This window comes from Sceloporus occidentalis, unplaced genomic scaffold (assembly GCF_023333645.1).
Source record: "Sceloporus occidentalis isolate IW3139 unplaced genomic scaffold, rSceOcc1.0.p SCAF_33, whole genome shotgun sequence".
NCBI classification, from domain to species: Eukaryota; Metazoa; Chordata; class Lepidosauria; order Squamata; family Phrynosomatidae; genus Sceloporus; species Sceloporus occidentalis.
The window spans coordinates 7,935,549-7,950,790 of record NW_028317013.1 but is presented as its reverse complement, the minus strand read 5'-3'; positions in this window follow the sequence as shown (position 1 = coordinate 7,950,790).

Sequence of the window (15,242 nt, the reverse complement as noted above, 5' to 3'; positions counted from 1 at the left end):
GTAGAATTATTTTGGTGTTTAATATTATCGCTGTGGAGATTTTTTCACATTCAGCATTCTTACTTATGCTTAAGTCCCATTGTTCAACATCAAAAACATTTTCTCATTAATGCCAAAAGCATTTAGTTTATTGGATGGTATATGTAATTAATTATTAATGATTATTTAGACCTTATCTAAAGGTAAAACTGAGTCATGATCTTCACTGCCATAAATCATACGCTAAAGCATTCCTTTGGTTTTTGATTTTAAAATGTTCCGTGGTGGCATTTGATCTTAATGTTTGATCTAAATGATCAAAATTTTAACCTGATTCTCAACATTAGCAGTTCCCACAATGTGAATATTTTAGTAGATTGTTTGGGCTTCTTATTACTGGAACTTGCATTTCCTTGATCTCAACATAATTCAGAGGAAATACGTTACTGTGCCTAAAGTAATTCATATTCAGTAAAACAAAAGAAAATGCAATAAAATCTTTGCTTCAAAAATACAGTATCTCACAAAAGTGAGTGCACCCCTCAAATTTTTGTAAATATTTTATTATATTTTTTCATGTGACAACATTGAAAAAATTATACTCTGCTACAATGTAAAGTAGTACGTGTACAGCCCGTATAACAGTGTACATTTGGTTTTCCTATCAAAATAACTCAACACACAGCCATTAATGTCTAAACCTTCGCAACAAAAGTGAGTACACCCCTAAGTGGAATGTCTAAATTGGGCCCAATTAGCCATTTCCCCTCCCTGGTGTCATGTGACTCATTAGTGTTACACGGTCTCAGGTATGAATGGGGAGCAGGTGTTAAATTTGGTGTTATCACTCTCACACTCTCTCATACCGGTCACTGGAAGTTCAACATGTCACCTCATGGCAAAGAACTCTCTGAGGATCTTAAAAAAATTTTTTTTGCTCTACATAAAGATGGCCCAGGCTATAAGAAGATTGCCAAGACCTTGAAACTGAGCTGCGGCACGGTGGGCAAGATCATACATCGGTTTCACAGGACAGGTACCATTCAGAACAGGCATTGTCCACATTGTCGACCAAAGAAGTTGAGTGCATGTGCTTAGTATCATATCCAGAGGTTGTCTTTGGGAAATAGACGTATGAGTGCTGCCATCATTGCTGCAGAGGTTGAAGGGGTGGGGGGGTCAGCCTGTCAGTGCTCAGACCATACGCCGCACACTGCATCAAATTGGTCTGCATGGCTGTCGCCCCAGTAGGAAGCCTCTTCTAAAGATGATGCACAAGAAAGGCCGCAAACAGTTTGCTGAAGACCAAACTTATTTGGTTCAGATGGTGTCAAGCGTGTGTGGTGGCAACCAGGTGAGGAGAACAAAGACAAGTGTGTGTTGCCTACAGTCAAGCATGCTGTGGGGCATCCTCAAAAGCAAGGTCTCTTACATACACCAGCTCCGTGATATCATGGAGAAGTGAAAGAGGACTCCAGTGGCAACATGTGAAGCTCTGGTGAACTCATTCCCAAGAGGGTTAAGGCAGTGCTGGAAAATAATGGTGGCCACACAAAATATTGACACTTTGGGCCCAATTTGGACCTTTCCACTTAGGGGTGTACTCACTTTTGTTGCCAAGATTTAGACATTAAAGGTGTGTTGAGTTATTTTGATGCGAAAACGAAATTTACACTGTTATACGGGCTGTACATGCACTACTTTACATTGTAGCAGAATGTCATTTCTTCAGTGCTGTCACATTAAAAGATATAATAAAATATTTACAAAAATGTGAGGAGTGTACTCACTTTTGTGAGATACTGTATGTACTGAATATTTTTGGCAGCTGACTCGCTATCTATTTATTTAAGGCTTAATATGTGCACTTTGTTAGTTCTGATCATCTTCTTTATAATATAGGTGATGTTTGCATGGGTATTTGATGTTTTAACCCCTTCTTTACTGAGGGTACATTATAATCCAATAGATTTGGGCCTGTAGCTGCATTGGTGGCGGTGGCCACATGTATAATTACTCCCACAGCATGTATGCCAGTCAACGCCACACTGGATATGACATCATATACAAATTTAGAACTGGCGCCTGGAGGCAGAAATGCAGGAAGGACACATTATTTGGTAAACGCTTGCACATAGATAGAGAGTATTTATGTATGTTAGATTGAGAAGGTATGCATACGTGTGTGTTAACATGAATGCGTAAGTATATGTGAGCATCAATCTGTATCTGTACTTATTTAGGTGTTTCTGTGTTTGAGCATGGATGTGTGTTTGTTAGCATGCATGTGTGTTTGGGGGGACAAAGATGGCTCATGCAGGGAGTTTGGAGGCAAAAATAGCACAGACAGGCTGTTTGTGTGGACTGGAAAGCTGTTTGGCAAAGATGGGACAGGCAAGCTGAAGGGCATGCTAAGGGAAGGGTATTAAGATGCTGGGGAAACAAAGGATGAGTAATGAGAAAATAAGTTATGTTAGGGAGCATGAAGATGGGGGAGGAATATTATTGATGGGGTTATGAATATGGTGTTCATACATACAGCCACTTTAACACCATATATACCAGTATATTCATGTATACATACCCACTAATACTTTGGACATAAATGCATACACACTCTTACAACATACACATACAATTACACATGCATACACATACAGCCACTCTAACAGCATACACTTACATATACATACACACACCATTCAACACTTATGCATACATACACACACAGCTCCTCCAACACCATACACTTAATACATACTTTACATACACATGAACTTACACATATAAACGTACGTACGTGCACGCATGCACCCTGTAAACATACATGCACACACACTCTAAAACCACTTACATACATTCACAGCCACTCTTAAGAATATACATTCACACACACATATATATACACACACATTAACTATATATTTTCATATGTATCTTTTTAAAGACTTTAATACTTTAAAACCAGACGTGTGCAGTGTGTCCAAAATGGCATCATGAAATAAGGGGATGGTATTCAATTATTTCCAGGGCTGCTTTTTTCCCTGTCCGACCCTGTTTACATTACTAATATGTACCTACATATACATTTAGCTAGACAACAACCCTATCCAATAGCACTATCCAACAGGTTTGCCAAGCTGAGAGGAATGTTTGATGTGAGAACGTAGTGTTGTTTAGGTATCATAATCTATTAGAAACCCACCTTATTTGTATAGTAGTGGTAGCTGTACCATAACTCATGCTTATTCCAACACATTCATTACTTTGCTGTTTTTGCAAATGGATAACAAGGCCACAGAGAAGGAGAATAATGTACACTGATCTTGAATAGGCTATAACATTTTCATGCCGATTGTACAGAATTTGCCTTATGTTGAAGATAACAATAACCACAAATTAAATTTGATATACAATCAGATTCCTAATTGGCTTATTGTTATTACACTACATATACATGCATAAAACAGTTTTAATACTAAAACCTGTGTTACCTCTTTTCTATATGCTGTAAAATATTGGACATAAAAATACCATTGTAAAATATTTCTGAAATGAAACTTGTTGATGCCCAGTTACCCAAATTATATATGTAATAAAACCCAGAAGAGCTAGAACCCAGATGAGCTTTCCTCCACTGTCCATACTGAACAAAGAGAACTGTATAATCTACCCAGTTTGAGCCAGCATCTGTTTTCTTTCTTACGAGTATTTGATCTCCAGAAGCTTAGGTATGTAGCCATCTGGCTACCAACCTCTGCCAAAGTTAGCCATTGTTCATCACCAGACACCAGAGGTGTGGGGACAGTTTTGGTGGATTTGCTTCTGGGGAGGGGTAGCACTTCATTCTAGGTCCAAGGGCCATCCCTGATCAAATTTTTTTATTTTTCTCCCAGGCATAAAATAGGCAACCTAGATGTGGCTATTGGCTCTTGTCTGCTGCTAAATTGTATGTTTCTATATATAGCGTGTTTCTGTATAGAATGCTATTTTGCTTGTAACTAGATTTGCATTGTATCAATGACCTTAAGAGAAGATAACAGTATAAATTATGTATTTCTACAAGAATTGCAGTTAATGCCAGGAGTAGCAGAACCGGAATAACAAGGTGCGCAATGTAAACATTTATTGTTGTGACCGATATGTAACATTTGAACTTGTGACATTATTCATGTAACATGTACTTGTCCAAAGTTGTGAGCTTCTTTTGCTCTTGCTTTGAAGTTATGTTTGATGTTCACTCGACTAAGAAATTCCCTAAACTGGGTGTGAATGCTAATTGAACAATGATTTTTTCAATTGTTGAGCAAACTTCACACAGCAAAATAACAATAACAATGATAATATTTGGTTTTCTGTGTTTATTCTTTTACCTTTTTTTTCTCCTTCTAGTATAGGAATATATTTTTCAAGTATCGTTGTTTGTAAGGAAATACATTGGTGGTTTTTTTTTAAACTGTTTATCTTACAAAGACATTTTTAGCATGAGGAATGTATTTTTTTATGACTTTAACTAGTAAACCTGGATTCATGTGTTAGGAATAATTTAAAATATAACATTAAAATGTGTCCCAGTTTTAATCCTGTGCAGTTTTAGTCCAGTGCAATACATAATTGGAAAAAAAACCATAGAGTTGAAGTCTATAAATTAAAATGTTTATAGTTAAAGGTGTACTACAGCTGCACTTTAATGCATATGATAGCGGAGTAATCCGATAAAATGTTTGTGACAACATTTTCTCATCAATCTCTATTTGGCGTGCAGGAGATGTGTTCAGCTAAACACTAGACCCTCTGTGTGCATGGTGGGAAAGCCTTCTTTCCCATTGGCTGGGCAAATCATTAGACCACAAGGGGGCGAGGAGCTTAAGCTTCTCCCAAAGATAATTTAAAAAAAAAATAGGTTAAACTCTTGCCATACACAAAGATCAATGTAAGAGACACTATTATTAAACCCCCAAATGTAGACTAATATATTTGCACCCATGCAGTATTTATCTACAAAATATTAAATGCACTGCAGCAGTCATAGTAGCACTAATTTAACATTAGTACATAGTTCACATGGTATTAAAAAAACAGAAAGCACATGATCTGCCAGCAAGAGCAGTAATATTATAACAAGCATGGAATATCAAATTACAGCACACCCACATCATATACTTCCCTAACACACTGGACATTAGTTTTTCAAGAAATGACTTATGTAGTATGGATTGCCTCATAAAAGTTTAAACGCATGTTTCCCAATAACCTGATTTCGACCCAACTAAAGTACGCTAAATATCAATGCTTGCTCTTCTTGCGTAAACAGTGCACAGTTGGGAAGTGGGCTTTACCTGTCTGAACAGGTGTGATGCTTTGCCAGACTGAAAAGGTGAATGTAAGGTCATAAACTTCCCAACTCAAGTTATGGCTGCTTTTAAATCATTTTCTTTATTCGATTGACATGGGATTTTGTCTGATGTGTTATTTCATAGGATCAACAGTTCACATTTTTTATAAATATGTCATATGTGACGCTCTTGCAATTTAATAGCACTATGAACAGCCAGTAGGCCGGACTAGATGGGCTAAAAAGAAAAACTGAATTATTGGTACTAAATACTAAATTAAGTACTTAGAATTAATTGCTCAACAGCTGTTCTTCACAGCATGATTGCGTGTTGCAGTGATTGTACATTACCTACAGTGGCATGGCATAAAGGATCACAGGGCTGCAGTGGCGACTGGGCCAAAAGTGGGAGGATTTCTCATTCTGTACTCATGATCATGGAGTTCAGTTTGACTACCAAGCAGGAGGAACATCAAGGTATATATATGTATTATTTTGTTTTATTGTTAATGTTATATGTATTACTATGTTTTATTAATAATATTATATGTATTATTATTAAAAATATAAAAAATGGATCCCCTGATGGCGGTTATGAGTTGTGGTTAAAGGTGTAATGAATATTGGAGGCTTGGTCCCTCTGCTGGCGAGGATGGTTTTAAGAGACAGTAGGCACCATGTTGGGTGGCGCTACAGCCGGTGTATTCGGCAGGGTGCTTTCTCCACTATTTGTTTATATGTTTTACAATAGGCCTGCCTCCCTTCACTCATTTGGTAAAAAAGATTTGTTAGGATAATGGAAAATATACGATGCATTTTTTTGAGTATACAATGTCACAGTACTTAATACAATTACAATTTAGAGTATACAATGTCACTGGGTGGATTGTAGTGTCTATGTTTTTATTCCTCAAGTTAAAGGAGCACCCAATACATGGTGCAAAGGTCAAGAGTGAGTGGAATCTTTACTGAAGATAAATGTTAACTCCCAGGTTGAACTTTTTACTACTAAGTGTGAAGCAAAAGTCAAGACTGACCAGAGTGTATTAGTTTGGAAGTGTTTGTGGAAGATGGACTGCTATGCTTCTGGGTATTAGAATTGGCATTGCCCCTTGGGTGATTGTTGCCTACATGTTCCAGGTAGCAATTAAGAATTAAGCATGTATTTAACATTGATCTTCTGGACTATTATTAGGATGTTGAAGTAACGTCCATGTTCCTTGATTGGCACCTTTACTGCATATAGCCACAGCAGAATAACCAGATAATGTATTGTATTAAACGCTGCGTAAACTGTTGGCGCTGTATAAATAAAAGAAAATAATAATATATGCATGTAGATTTGGTTATGTTTTTCTTTTGATATGAAACAACGGGGATCAATAACTTCATTGTTCATCATTCCTTCCATTCTTTGATCATCGTGGATTGCATACGCCTGGTGCTTCCTGATACCACGCTGGAAATCAATGTTTAAGAGAAAAAACAGTTTGCCAAACCAAGTAACAATCTCTGAGAGTCTGAAAAGTGCCTTTGACTCAATTATAGAACTAGAATTAGACAAAGTTAAAATGAAATGGAATATGACTGCGGACTCAAGTGCAAACATTAACCTGAAATCTAATTGAGGTACAGTAAGATGCAAAGGTTGCCAAAGGACAAAATCTGTAGCAGATGTAAAACAAATAGTCAAAATTAACTAATACTTGTGTCTGACTATGATGAGAAATGATGAGATAATATTTTTCCCTTTGCACCTTATGCAATCACTCATTTTACTTTGTAATACCTTATGCAGAATTAGATTGTTCTGGGTTCATTGGATACAATCAAAAAAAGTAAAGATTCTGCACTCCAAATTAGAGAAATAGTTTTTATTAAATGTATATAAAGTGCTAATGCATGTTCTGAATCAGTGGAAGGAAACATAGATACATATACAGTAAATACAACTAGTAGTTAGGTAAAACACTCTTATAATCTTTGGATATGACTCATTACTATGGCTTGTTTCTACTCTATGCAATGTTTAATTCTATAGACAATGGATGGACAGAAAAAGTATAACCCCTATTTTGTCAGAAAAGACAATTACTTTGTATTGGCTACTGGAAAAGTTAGTTTACATAACCATAAGCAATCAAAATAAGTGATCGAAAATAGTCTTCATACACCTGACCGTCACACCTATATGACCTTGTTGAACATCCCATTCCAAAAGCATTGGCACATATATGGAGTTGCCTCCACTGTGCCCAAGAAAGGCTTTCTACAAAATTTTAATAAATGACATGCAACAAGCCATCATACGACATGTTAACATAATATTTCTCTGTAATTGGATATTATTGTCCATATTAATATTTGCAAATTCAGCACTTTCAATATGTGCATTTTACTGTAGATTTCTTATTAAGAAGCTTTCCAAATGTCTTATGCTTCTATTATAGATCCAAATGACTCTTGGTGGTCAAGTGTCAATTATGGGATCAATAAGTTGTTCAGGCGCTGAACATTTCCAATGTCAATTACAATATGGTTAAGAACATGTGACTTCACAAAGACACTAATCGTTGATGGGCTCCTTGTTAAAAAAACAGATTCTCTGTCAGAATCTCTGTCTCTGTCACCATTGAGATTATTGTGTCTCACATGAATTGATGACTGCTTTCAAGTTCCAGGGTGCTTTACCTACAGTCTGCTCTCAAGTAACATGTGCTTTTCCACAGATTCTGCTAAATTGAAGACTTTTGTAATTAAACATATAAAATATTGTTGAATATCTAAACCCACCCCAGTGATAATTGTCAAATATTGTCTCCGTTATTAATTTTTGGTACGAACACTAAATTGTTATTAAGTAGTCACTAATGGATTGTTGCCATGGAAATGGTTTCTGAAACATTTGGTTTTATGTGATTACACCTTAAAAGGAAAGATCATAATGAAAACTTTGTTGAGGTTTATTTGCTTAACTTACTGGAGAATTCAATGAATGTTTTGTCTAAGTGGAACACCACCTTTAAATGTGATAAGATCAGCGACAGAAAAAGAATGTGAGGTGAGTCAGATTGAAATGTGGAAGGTGGAGGCTGTAATAAAGGAGATGCTGAAAACATTGGCGTGTTTTCTTGAAATTGAATTGAAATATGCAAATTTGACAAAATAAGCAATAAGTGATATGTTTTTATGTTTCTATATAAGTATATTTTTGAGTAACAACGACACACTAATTATTCATTATTTCGAACGGTACTTTCCATCTTTTAATAAGAAAGAATACGTGGCACTTAGGAGCCGAAGTTTGGAGCTATTACAAAATTTAGGATCTGATACAATAGAACGTATGTGCTTTTAAAGAAAGATTCAAACAATGCAAAACCCACAATGGTCATATTTGGCCCCCTAGTGGGTCTTTTTCTTTTTTTACCCTGCATACAGACATTACATAGCCCACCAACATATGTCTTTTTTTTTTTGTTAAACCGGCCTTGCATATGAAATGTCATTGCCCATTTTTTTTAAACGTGCACAGCATCGTGTATTCTACACACAATAGAATATGCTGGTGCTATATAAATAAATGTATTGCAGTATAAAATGCATAAAAACTGATTGGGACTGCAATGACATCACACTGATCATGCAGGAGGTGATGCCTATTTCCATATCAATGTCACATTCTGTCCCCACAGCACAAGACAGAATGTTGTCATCCAGGAGATATAATTTATTAAACATCAGTCTGTCAAAATCCAAATGTAGAGTTTAGATTTATGTTTTCAAATACTTTTTGCTTTTTCCCTTATATGAGTGAGAACAATATATGGATTCTGTGATTGGCTGGTTTGTAGGAGATGTGTAAAAATTGCCCTAAAGAGGCTACAATATTTTTTACTGACAAGACACTAGTAATTTTTCATAGAAGTGTAATAAGGCAAGCTGAAGTTTGAATTCTCAAAAAAGTCAAATTCAAAAGTGTCAAAGGGCCAGAAGTCAGGTCAGAGTCAAGAAATGAGTCAGGATTCTAAAAAGACCATCATTGGAACCACGAGTCAGGAAAAATCCTATATGCAGAACCTATGACCACTGACTGGAAGTATGACAACACGACATCTGGCTGCATGTGTGTATGCTCTAAAGGTGGCTGCCCATCACCCAGCAAACACAACTGACTAAGCCCACATGCAGACCTGTGTTCAAACTATGAATACTAAAGAATGACCTTGCCAAGGACCTCAGCCACCCCCTGGTACATGACATTCCCTCTTTGTAATTCTGACAGATGAGTCGATATATATGTAAAATAGTATTTTATGTAGTCTGTGCCCTGGGTAACTGCAGGTATGAACATACACTGTAAGAAATGCTACACTCGGAACAGGATACACCTTCATGAGATCATATAGATCATTTATCATTAGTTGACCTAGATGATAACATGCTGCTGGACAGCTGCCCCTTTTAGACCTGTGACAACACTGCTTAAATGCTAGCTGATGTTTTTCTCTTGATGTGAATCTCTTATGTTATGCTTCAGAAGACATGACTGTATCTTTAATTTGACATAGGGGATACATAGAATAACATTTATTAATTTGTGCCAGAGATTATTCTAGTTGCTGTTTCCACCATGCGTCATGTAATCTGCCACTGCTAAAAGAAGGCAAGCTTCCACAACCCGCTAATGACCCAAAATATTAATACAATTCAATGACAAAACAGCTACTTAGTTCTGGACAAAATGGTTTTAAATTAATACACAAGGCCCCCATTTGAGGTTGCCCCTTGAAACACTCAGGCCATCAGCCCCCCTTAGACCCCACCCCCACAGCACTCCTGACTCAGTAGAAAAGAAAAGCGCACAATTCCTGATTTGATTTACTTGTGGCATTTACATCAAATAACACCAGGAAGACTTCAGCCTCATTATATTGTCAGCCTGAAATAGCCTCATATAGTAAAATAATTATGTTGCATCATAAAACTGTAATAGATACAATTGAACTTTGCAATGTAAAGTACATCATAACTGACCTCTAACTATTTCCATGGCATGTAGAAACAAGAAAAACAAGTCAGACATGAGACATAGGAAAAATGAACCATTTTTCACTCCTAGACATAAAATATTTTTTTCAAATAATCAAACACATGAGAGGCAGTAGGTAAAATAATAAATATTGACACTAAAAAGGCGTTAAGACTAAGCTTTCAGGATTTTATAAACTGGCCAAAGAATGTAGGGTCCTTTGTCCTGCCTTTTGGAAACAACCAAATTATAGAAATAGGTGTGACCCTGTAAACTCCAGGGAGATTATTTGTTTGGCATTTGGGGTATACACTTCAAGTATATGGGTCCCTGAGGTGGAGCAATTGGAGGGTGGGCCAATGCCCCATTTCCTCTTCCATTGGATAATGCATGTTTTCAGGATCCAGTCCGGGATTTCTGTGAAGCCTGCATCAGGTACAAGTGCTGGGCATTAAACCCCATGTAGCCTGGGAGAGATTGAGAAATTCCCCTGAGCTCCCAGGGCAAGGAGTCTCTGAAGACAAGATTTGTTGCCTGGTGCTCACATTCACTGCCACTCACACATTCATTCTCGTCATCTCTCTCTCTCTCTCTCTCTCTCTCTCTCTCACGCTCTCTAAATGTTTCCCTACCTTCTCTGCCGACCATTTCCACATCTTCTTCCGCATCTTCTCTTTTCTATTCTATTTTCAATCTTGAGTCCTTAAACTTCCGCCAAAATGGAGGCACTGCGGTGACGTCCTCCTCAATCCTCCAATCAGGGAAGAGCACGTCACCGAAAACACCAACTGAGTACAATATGGCGGCGCTTGCGGTAAAGTCTGCTTTTGATCTCCCAATTAGGGGAGAGGACGTCACTGCAAGCACCGTCGCTTTGCCCTCTCTTGAACGGGAGGGGGGGCAATACGGCTGCGCTTGCAGTGACATCCTCTGCCCCAATTGGAGATTTGGGAGAGGACATTATGTCCACAAAGATATGGACGAAGAAAGTAAATAGCAGATTATGGATTGAATATTGAAGATAGAATAGAGAAAAGAATGGAGAAGATATGAAAGTGGTCAGCAGAGAAAGTAAGGAAACATCTAGAGAGCGTGAGAGAGAGCGAACAAGAGTGTGGGGGCTTTGTATGAATCAGCGAATTTACCAAAATTCAGTAAATTTGCAGTTCGTACGAATCCGAATGCACAAGTCTAATGGCTACCACCTTGGATTTTATTGGATGTATTTTATAGTATGACAGTAATTTAAAATTTTAGATAGGAAGTCAAGAAATTTTTTTATGAAAGTAAGAATGGATAATAAAATGAAAGAGGGACCTATGATAGGTGAAATGGAAAAGAATTACGAGTGATGCATGATAATTACAAATTGGAGACTTAAAACAGGTAATTCGATAAATTAGATGAGTGTTAAAAGAAAGGAGGAGGTAAGTGTGGTGATTAGGTAAAAGGAGATACATATAACATATGTGATATAGGTATGTGATTGGCCAAGGGGACCCAGCAATCCATCCATGTATTGCATATGATGACCATTAAGACTTCTGTTATACACAAAAGTCTTGTATTTACAATCAGTGGGAGGCATTGTACCAGTAAAACTATTTCTTGCAGTAAATAACAATAGCATTATTACTTTATTGTAAATTATAGAGTGTATCACTACACACTAAGATATGTGTCTGAATTTCCAACTTTTAAAGGATTACATTTATCAGGGAAGTTTAAAAACAGACGAGGATTAAAAGTGAATCAAATAGAGGTTAGATGGGAAAAATTATCAGGAAACATACATAGAACAGAATGGGAAGAAATGAGGACTTACTGGAACGAAGGAGGGAATGAGCCTTTGGAAATGTCCTTACTAAAAAAAAACCCAAAACATTTCATATATTCCAAAAAGGAACACCCATATTCTAGATAATCCCTTATTTAATTCTTACACTTGCTAATGTAATTTGTAATGGCCTAGCTATGCTTAAGTAGTGCCAGAGCTGTAACATATATATCTTAAAAGCAGACAATAAAATAAAGATAATAATTGCAGTAGACAATTTTCAACACTGATTTCATCTCTTGTGTGATATTTACCGTTTAAACATTTGAAGCTTTATGAATTGAGAGTTAAATTCCAGCTGGAAAAATAATTATAAAGTATTGTCTAATCCTTTAACCTAGTAAACTTACAAAAATCATAATGATAACATTGAGGCACAGTGATTCAAAAAAATCGTAGGACCAAAGATTATGTTCTTCAAACCCAGGTACTTTAAAATAAGATTAAAAATGTATTAAAGGGAAAAGCAGTCATTCATTCTAAGGACTAGTGTGGAAAATGTGCAAACAAATATAACATTTCAGATAGGTAGAAGGCTACACAATCAGATGTCAGAATGAGATCCAAATAAAACGTCTTCCACATGGTAAAGCAAGCAGAAAAGCAACATGTCTAAAAAATAGATGTTCGTTTTTACCATTGTTTCTAATAAATGAATTTGTTTATATTTTTCTATTCATAGAGTTTGGTCTATTTCTTCTCCTGGTTTGCTACTTAATGGAGTTTTGTTCCTTTTGTATCTTTTGGTCAAGTACCTTTAGCTTCTTAGCACCCTCACTATGTATTTTATGGGCAGAGACCACAAAATTAAGGTCATTCCAGCTATATACCGCAAAGTATTTATTAACATCCCAAAGTACAATTCATAATATATCTGTCCACTTATATTAACACATTGACCTGTGACCAAGTACACAGTTGTGTGAAAAAGTACTCCCTCTTGGAATGATTTTAAGGTGTAATATGTCATATGTCATATGTATAATGTGAGTTGTTGTTCATCTGAGATTGTATTTACCTGATTTTCTGACCTGCTAAGGAACAGTTGATTATCACTGATATGTAAAACCATATCATTCAAAGAGGGTGTACTCTCTTTTTTCACTTAACTGTATGTTCAGTATTGTGTTGTTCTTAATGACATTTATTTTTTTCCTAATTATAGTTGTGTGGAAGCTATGGTAATACACCTAAAAACCACCTGACATGTTTTGCACTACATGCACTTAATCACTGGCATGCCTACAGTATATCTATGATTAAGCACCTGTAGTGTAATGGTATTAGAAAGATTTTCCATCCCAGTCTCCCTCCTGCACTGCACTTTTGTAGAAAGGTAAATAAAATGTATTGAATTTAGCTTTTTGTGAAATAACATTTTCACTGTGAACGTGAGTGCCATCCATTGCGCCTCCTTCAGGACCAGATTTCACCATAAGTTGGCCGCTTTTGTGGACAATCACTGACCCAGTTACCTCTTTATCAGCCATTAGAAGAGAGAATGATATTGACGAACTATCACAATTGAAAATTAACTTTGGCAAATCAGCGGTACTCAATATTTTCTGCCCTAGTACCCTATTCCCCAAACAGTTCTTTAAAGAGACTAAGAAATGATTCCTAAGGTTTATTTAGAGGGATAAGCCACCCAGACTTGGATATAACTATTTGACCAGGGCCAGGGAAAAAGGGGGATTAGGTCTTCCAGATTTAGATATTTACCACAAAGTGTTATTGGAAGCACGGGCAGTGGATTGGTCACGATCGCCCCCCAAGGATTGGGTATCATTAGAACAAAGATACCATATGGCTCCTATCCTCATTGTGGCTTGGCTCCCAAGACACCAAAGTGGCTGCACCTCGAGTGGCCAACCCACGATTAAACAGACCCTGAGGGTTTGGAATGGCTTCTCTGCCCACTCTCAGGTGACATACAGGCCCTGTCTCCACATATGATGGAGCTGTCTGAGGCTTAACTCCCATTGAAATCACCACAGTTATAAATCATTCACACCTGAGCTTTAGGGATATATAAAGGTCCTTAATGATTCACTTGCTTAATGCAGCAAAAGCAGCTACACCCAGACACTGGAGCCAGACTTCTTCACCCACTATTCTGGAGTTGGTAGGGAAAGTAAGTGAAATACACTTAATGGAAGGCATTGCCCACACATCCAAAGGAACGGGGGCTGCCAATGAGCTTAAATGGCTCCCATGGGGGAGTTCCTGGTTTTGGGGCATCTACGTCCCACATGTTACTAGTAGATTGAATGGAACCTGGGGGAAGACAGTTGAGGATGCCCTGGAAGGGGAGAAATACATTTGCCATCCTCACACAGTACCTACATATGGTTCCAAATGGAATACACCTGGCAGCAAGGAAGATAATTTGGTCTCTTAATTGGACTATTTGCCAATTACTATTGTCTGTGGTACTATTGTTGTCATATTTTGTCTTGAATCTCATACTGTAAACCCAATAAAAATAGGTTATACAAAAAAGATGGAAACACCTAAGAATTTCAGATTTGTTGAGAAGTAATGCTCCTCACACGTCACAAAAGAAAGCCATGGAGATAAATCTTCAGAAAGGGAGATTAGTTATTTTTTCAAGAATTTTGGAAAGGAATCTAAATATCACATTACTGCATACAATCGCAATCTACATGTATGAGTATCTGACACTTCCAACAAACAAGATTATATCAGCAGCTCAACAAGTGAAATAGCTAGTGTTATCTAAACAATAAATGAAAAGTAAATAAAACCCAAAGTCAAAAAAGCATAAACTCACTCCTCATGCCAAAACTATTGACTCTACTGTGATCTCACAAGTTTATAGATACAGTGTATATGTCATTGACCTGGACATTGTGAAAATGCACAACTTTTAGTTATGTGTTAATTACTCGGTGTGAATTCTCCAAACCATGTGACAGCTCCACTTGAATATACAGGTATTTATTGTCAGCTTGTATGTCCATTAGAATATCTATACCAAAATAGAAACGCCTTGAACCTGGGCATTTCAGGACAGTAAAACTGCTGATATAGATAAT